The sequence below is a fragment of the Salmo trutta genome, chromosome 36 (genome assembly GCF_901001165.1).
Source record: "Salmo trutta chromosome 36, fSalTru1.1, whole genome shotgun sequence".
NCBI classification, from domain to species: Eukaryota; Metazoa; Chordata; class Actinopteri; order Salmoniformes; family Salmonidae; genus Salmo; species Salmo trutta.
The window spans coordinates 36,952,777-36,959,307 of record NC_042992.1 but is presented as its reverse complement, the minus strand read 5'-3'; positions in this window follow the sequence as shown (position 1 = coordinate 36,959,307).

Sequence of the window (6,531 nt, the reverse complement as noted above, 5' to 3'; positions counted from 1 at the left end):
GGAAGCTTGGCCCCAGTGATGTACTGGGCCGTACACACTACTCTCTGTAGTGCCTTGCGGTCGAAGGCCGAGCAGTTGCCATACCAGGCAGTGATGCAACCAGTCAGGATGCTCTCGATGGTGCAGCTGTAGAACCTTTTGAGGACCCATGCCAAATCTTTTCCGTCTCCTGAGGGGGAATAGGTTTTGTCGTGCCTTCTTCACGACTCTTGGTGTGCTTGGACCATGTTAGTTTGTTGGTGATGTGGACACCAAAGAACTTAAAGCTCTCAACCTCCTCCACTACAGCCGCGTCGATGAGAATGGGGGTGTGCTCGGTCCTCCTTTTCCTGTAGTCCACAATCATCTCCTTAGTCTTGATCACATTGAGGGAGAGGTTGTTGGCCTGGCACCACACAGTCAGGTCTCTGACCTCCCAATATGCTGTCTCATCATTGTCGGTGATCAGGCCTACAACTGTTGTGTCATCGACAAACTTAATGATGTCGTGCCTGGCTGTGCAGGAATGGGAGTACAAGAATGGACTGAGCACGCACCGCTGAGGGGCCACAGTGTTGAGGATCAGCATGGCGGATGTGTTGTTACCTACCCTTACCACCTGGGGGCGGCCCGTCAGAAAGTCCAGGATCCAGTTGCAGAGGGAGGTGTTTAGTCCCAGGGTCCTTAGCTTAGTGATGAGCTTTGAGGGCACTATGGTGATGAACGCTGAGTTGTAGTCAATGAATAGCATTCTCATATAGATGTTCCCTTTGTCCAGGTGTGAAAGGGCAGTGTGGATCTGTTAGAGCGGTATGCAAATTGGAGTAGGTCTAGGGTTTCTGGGATAATGGTGTTGATGTGAGCCATGACCAGCCTTTCAAAGCACTTCATGGCTACAGACGTGAGTGCTACAGGTCAGTAGTGTTCTTGAGCACAGGGACTATGGTGGTCTGCTTGAAACATGTTGGTATTACAGACATGTTGGTGAAGACACTTGCCAGGTGGTCAGCGCATGCTCTGAGTACATTTACGTCATTTAGCAGACGCTCTTATCCAGAGCGACTTACAAATTGGTGCATTCACCTTATGATATCCAGTGGAACAACCACTTTACAATAGGGGGGGGGGGGGTTAGAAGGATTACTTAATCCTATCCCAGGTATTCCTTAAAGAGGTGGGGTTTCAGGTGTCTCCGGAAGGTGGTGATTGACTCTGCTGTCCTGGCGTCGTGAGGGAGCTTGTTCCACCATTGGGGTGCCAGAGCAGCGAACAGTTTTGACTGGGCTGAGCGGGAACTGTGCTTCCGCAGAGGTAGGGATGCGAGCAGGCCAGAGGTGGATGAACACAGTGCCCTTCTTTGGGTGTAGGGACTGATCAGAGCCTGAAGGTACGGAGGTGCCGTTCCCCTCACAGCTCCGTAGGCAAGCACCGGTTTACCAGTACATGTCCTGGTAAACCGTCTGGTCCTGCGGCCTTGTGAATGTTGACCTGTTTAACGGTCTTGCTCACATCGGCTACGGAGAGCGTGATCACATAGATGTCTGAAACAGCTGGTGCTCTCATGCATGCTTCAGTGTTTCTTGCCTCGAAGCGAGCATAAAAGGCATTTAGCACATCTGGTAGGCTCGCATCACTGGGCAGCTCGTGGCTTGGTTTCCCTTTGTAGTTCGTAATAGTTTGCAAGCCCTGCCACATCCACAAGCCCTGCCAACTGGCAATCTCTTCATTCAAAGACAATCATGGACACTCTTACTGACAGTTGTGGCTGCTTTATGTGATGTATTGTTGTCTCTACCTTCTTGCCCTTTGTGCTGTTGTCTGTGCCCAATAATGTTTGTACCATGTTTTGTGCTGCTACCATGTTGTGTTTCTACCATGTTCTTATGTTGTGTTGCTAGCATGCTGTGTTGTCATGTGTTGCTGCCTTGCTATGTTGTTGTCTTAGGTCTCTCTTTATGTAGTGTTGTGTTGTCTCTCTTGTTGTGATGTGTGTTTTGTCCTATATTGCCTTTTGGTAGGCCGTCATTGTAAATGAGAATTTGTTCTTAACTGACTTGCCTAGTTCAATAAAGGTTAAATAAAATAAAAAATACAAATCTGATGAGTGTCAGAGCCTGTGTAGTAGGATTCAATCTTAGTCCTGTATTGATTATTGACTATACTTTTTGTATTCTGCCATATTCCCAGTCATCTTGCCATGGATAAATGCGATGGTTTGCGGTTTCAGTTTTGCACGAATGCTGCTGTCTATCCATGGTTTCTGGTTAGGGTAGGTTTTAAAAGTCACAGTGGGTACAACATCTATGCACTCACTGATAAACTCAGTCACCGTATCAGTGTATTCATCTATATTATTCTCGGAACCGGAACATATCACAGTCTGTGTGATCAAAACAATCTAGAAGCGTGGATTCCGATTGGTCAGACCAGTGTTGAATAGTCCTTAGCACGGGTACTTCCTGTTTGAGTTTCTGCCTATAGGAAGGGAGGAGCAAAATGGAGTCGTGATCAGATTTGCTGAAAGGAGGGCAGGGGAGGTCCTTGTAGGCATCCCGAAAGTTGGAGTAGCAGTGGTCGAGTGTTTTAGCAGCGCGAGTAATACAGTCAATGTGTTGATAGAACTTCGGTAGAGTTTTTCTCAAATTTGCATTGTTAAAATCCCCAGCTACAATAAATGCGGCCTCAGGATATGTGGTTTCCAGTTTGCATAAAGTCCAGAGAAGTTATTTGAGGGCCGTCATGGTATCGGCTTGAGGGAGAATATACATGGCTGTGACCGAAGAGAGTTCTCTTGGGAGGTAATACAGTCGACATTTGATAGTGATGTATTCTAGGTCGGGTAAACAAAAGAATTGTAGTTCCTGTATGTTATCCCAATCACACCATGAGACGTTAATCATGAAACATACACCTCCGCCCTTTTCATCCTGGAGAGATATTTATTCCTGTCTGCACGATGAACTGAGAACCCATCTGGCTGGACAGACTCAGACTGTATATCCCGAGAGAGCCATGTTTCCCGTGAAACAGAGTATGTTACAATCCCTGATGTCTCTGGAAGGAAATACTCGCCCTGAGCTCGTCAACTTTATTATCCAGAGACTGAACATTAGCGAGTAATATACTCAGAAGTGGAGGGTGGTGTACACGCCCCCTAAGTCGGACTAGAAGACCACTCCGAGTACCTTTCCTCCGCTGGCGGTGTTTTGGATCAGCTTCTGGAATCAATTAAATTGCCCTGGGGGGTACAAACAAAGGATCCGATTCGGGAGAGTCGTATTCCTGGTCGTAAAGCTGGTAATGCTGCTGAGTTACCGTCGCTCTGATATCCAATAGTTTTTCCCAGCTGTATGTAATAAACACAAAACAATTCTGGACTAATAATGTAAGACATAACACATAAAAAAAGAAAATACTGCAAAGTTTCCTAAGCTAGAAGCACCGCAGCCCTATCTGTCGGCGCCATTTTGATTAGTCGTCACTAACGATCTGAAATGGTCCACCCACACAGAGGGTGTGGTGAAGAAGGCGCAACAGCGCCTGTTCAACCTCAGCAGGCTGAAAAAATTTGGCTTGGCTCCTAAAACGCTCACCAACGTTTATAGATGCACAATTGAGAGCATTCTGTCGGGCTGTATCACCACCTGGTACGGCAACTGCAATGCCCGCAACCACAGGGCTCTCCAGAGGGTGGTGCGGTCTGCCCAACGCATCACCGGAGGCAAACTACCTGCCCTCAAGGACACCTACAGCACCCAATGTCACAGGAAGGCCAAAAAGATAATCAAGGACATCAACCACCCGAGCCACAGCCCGTTCACCCCACTATCATCCAGAAGGCTAGGTCAGTACAGGTGCATCAAAACTAAGACCGAGAGACTGAAAAACAGCTTCTATCTCAAGGCCATTAGACTGTTAAATAGCAATCACTAGCCGGCTTCCACCCGGTTACACAATCCTGCACCTTAGGGCTGCTGCCCTATATACAAATAGACTGGGAATAACTGGCCACTTTAATAATGGAACACTAGTCACTTTAATAATGTTTACATACTGCTTTACTCATCTCATATGTATGTACTGTGTTTTATTCTACTGTATTTTAGTCAATGCCTCTACGATATTGCTCAATCTAATATTTGTATATTTCTTAATTTCATTCTTTTACTTTTAGATTTGTGTGTATTTTTGTGAATTGTTTGGTACTACTGCACTGTTGGAGCTAGGAACACAAGCATTTCGCTACACCCACAATATAATCTGCTTAATATATTTGTGACCAATCAAATTTGATTTGATGGCCTTATATAGCTCGTTGAGTGCAGTCTTAGTGCCAGCATCGGTTTGTAGTGGTAAATAGACGGCTACAAAAAATATAGATGAAAACTCTCTTGGTAGATAGTGTAGTCTACAGTTTATCATGAGGTACTCTACCTCAGATGAGCAATACCTCGAAACCTCTTTAATATTACACATTGCTCACCAGCTGTTATTGACAAATAGACACACCACCACCCCTCGTCCTACCAGATGTAGCTGTTCTGTCCTGCCGACGCACGGAAAACCCAGCCAACTGTATATTATCCGTGTCGTCGTTCAGCCACGACTCGGTGAAACATAAGATATTACAGTTTTGAATGTCCCATTGGTAGGATAGTCTTGAGTGGAGATCATCCCGTTTATTTTCCAGTGATTGCACATTGGCCAAAAGAACAGATGGTAGAGGCGGGTTACCCACTCGCCAACGAATTCTCACAAGGCACCCCTGTATTTCTGTATTTCTTTTCACGCAAATGACAGGGATTTGGGCCTGGTCTCGGAGAAGCAGTATATCCTTCACGCCAGACTCATTAAAGAAAACATCTTTGTCCAGTTTGAGGTGAGTAATTGCTGTTCTGATATCCAGAAGCTCTTTTCGGTCATAAGAGATGGTAGCAGCAAAATTATGTACATTATGTATAATTTACAAACAATGCAAGAAAAAAAACACAAAATAGCACAGTTGGTTAGGAGCCTGTTCCACTTTTCAAAAAGTGTGACATTTACTAGAACACCAAACCCCACTCACTTTGTAGTACAAAGTTGCACCTCCCCCACTTTTCAAAAAGTGGAACAGCCCAGCTCATTTTCCTTAATATATCAGCAGTACTTCACAGCACATAATGGAACTGACTTGAGATAGGAACAAAAGTTGGTAAAATGGGCAGGCTGGAAAAAGATGGCGGAAGTGGACGATGAAGTGGATTCTGAATCCAGTGGCACTAGAATCAAGGAGAATTGGAGTATTGTCCAAAAGAATGGAAAAACAAGAGCAAAGTAATGTACAGTGATGAGAATGTCCCTTTGTATCTAGTAGGAGTACAGTATGTTAATGAGGAGTAGTTGAGCAGATTTCCAATATTGAAGAAACCATTTGAGATATCCAAACTGGTGGAGAGAGTGCTGGGTAAAGTGAAGGCTGTGAGGATCAAGAGAGGCGGGCTTGTTTAGATTTTTGTGCTTCTGCGGATCAGAAGGAATGTGCATTGCTTCTCACCCGATTTGATAAGTTTGAAGTGTTGTGTGTGTCTCTTCGGACAGGGCACCCCTTAAGGAGGTTAAATCTGGAGACTCGTGGGAAGTTGATTTTGAAGAGATTAAAAATATTCCTGGAGTGATTGATGCATGTCTGATGATTCGTGTGGTGAATGGTGAAAAAGTCTATCTGTTCTTTGTTTTTTTGATATGGTGTCTCTCCCTACTCAAGTGCAGTTGGGGTATATAAACTACAGAGGCAGAACATTTATCCCAAGACCAATGCAGTGTGATCATTGTAAAGCTTTTGGTCATGTTTCAAGTGTTGCAGAAGGGAGAAGCCGAGATATCCAAGTTGTGGAAAAGATCATATCATGTGTTTTAAAAGTGAGGAAAATGTGACATGTTGCAATTGTGGTGGGAACCATGAAGCTACATCTTTTGATTGCCCGACAAGGGCGAAAGAGAATGAGGTGGCAAAAGTCAGGGCTGTCCAGAGCATGTCATATGCAACAGCTGTTAAAAGAGTTGAGGGTTTGAATGGTGCTCCTGAAGAGTCCATGGTGCTGCATAGGCCTTCACTGCAGGCTGCAGGGGTTGCCTTTCACCAACAAGACCCTGACATTTTAAAGGTTAAGAAGGTGGACTTTGTGGCAATTATAGCTATGATGATTAATGGCACTGCCAAGGTGGAGAGAAGGTCCAGGAAGATAGATATCATTGTGGATGCAGCAGAGCGGTTCCTGGGACTGAAAGATTTCTCGGCGGAGGAATTACATGGAATATTGGCACAAGCTGTACCACCCTCTCAGGCCCTAGAGCCTGAGAAGGGAGATTTGAAAGAAGGAAGAAGTGGGAGTTTTGTTTTTGTTAATATACTATTTTTATTTGGGTGGATTAAGTTAGTGTCCCTATATCGTATGGATTTTCTTTTTACCTTGTTTTGGTTTTCAACCCGTCCAGTTGGAGGCGACAATGCAACGTTTGGGGTTGTAGTCCGCCATAAAACCCACAGAAGAAGAAGAAACAAAAGTCTTG